Here is an 824-nt window from a genome sequence, read left to right as displayed (position 1 = left end):
TCCTCCCCTGCCCCGGCACCCCCGGAGCCCTGCGAGAGCCGGGATGCAATTTGCCGTGCCCTAATAGGCCGGGCCTAATCCGCAACTCGGGGTTTAATCTCGAAATCTTCGCATAATCTCATGGCAGAGAGCATTTTTTCCCCCCCTCTCCCGGTGAAACCGTGTTTAGGCGTTAAGAGCAAAGTTTCGCCTTCCCGGGGCAAACGCGAAAAAGATAAAAACGAATCTGTTTGCGGTGAGTGGCTGGTGAAGGTCAGCAGCTATAAAAATTTATTGTCAAGGGCCAATTTTATTATTTTATGCCCCTAAAATGGGGAAGATGCACTTACTTTTCTTCTCTGGTACGTTGCTGTCGTTTTCCAAAACAGCCTCTGCCAGGTACATTGAATCATTCGAGAAAGTTTGTTTTTAAACTTTCCAGAAATTATTCCTGCTCTGCGTGCCCATGTAACCCCTCCGTGCAAAGCGTTACAAGGTTAAATTCAAACTCAGATTTTTTTTTTTTTTTGCAATTGCACTTGCGAAGGAAAATGGAATCAAGTTTATTGTTGCACTTCGCTGGAGCAATTTGTTTTTTTCTTGCATGAAGAACAGTTTATAACTTCTTAAAAATTAAAAAAAAATAAAAAAAGCTTTGCTGTAGCGAGGGATTGGATCAAAGGGGGTTTTGTAGAAATGAAAGAGGTTAAGAAGTTTTTTAAATTTAAAAAAAAAATAAAGCATTTGGATTTAAAAAGGGTGCAAAAAAAAATTCCCCAAAGCGGGAGCAGGGCGAGCCCCGGTGCGGAGCGGGGACGGGGCCCGCGGCGCTCGGTGCGGGCCGC

The 824-nt window shown here is 44.4% G+C and overlaps 1 long non-coding RNA gene across 3 annotated transcripts in view; it reads right to left on the bottom strand.

The window, feature by feature from the left end:
• The window catches only part of LOC115948558, a 6,646-nt gene that overhangs the window by 2,306 nt on the left and 3,516 nt on the right, over positions 1-824 (bottom strand). The gene's annotated exons all lie outside the window — the stretch shown is intronic.

This window comes from Geospiza fortis, unplaced genomic scaffold (genome assembly GCF_000277835.1).
Source record: "Geospiza fortis unplaced genomic scaffold, GeoFor_1.0 scaffold113, whole genome shotgun sequence".
NCBI lineage: Eukaryota > Metazoa > Chordata > Aves > Passeriformes > Thraupidae > Geospiza > Geospiza fortis.
Note: the sequence above shows the minus strand (reverse complement) of the source record. Positions and strands in the feature narration are given on the sequence as shown.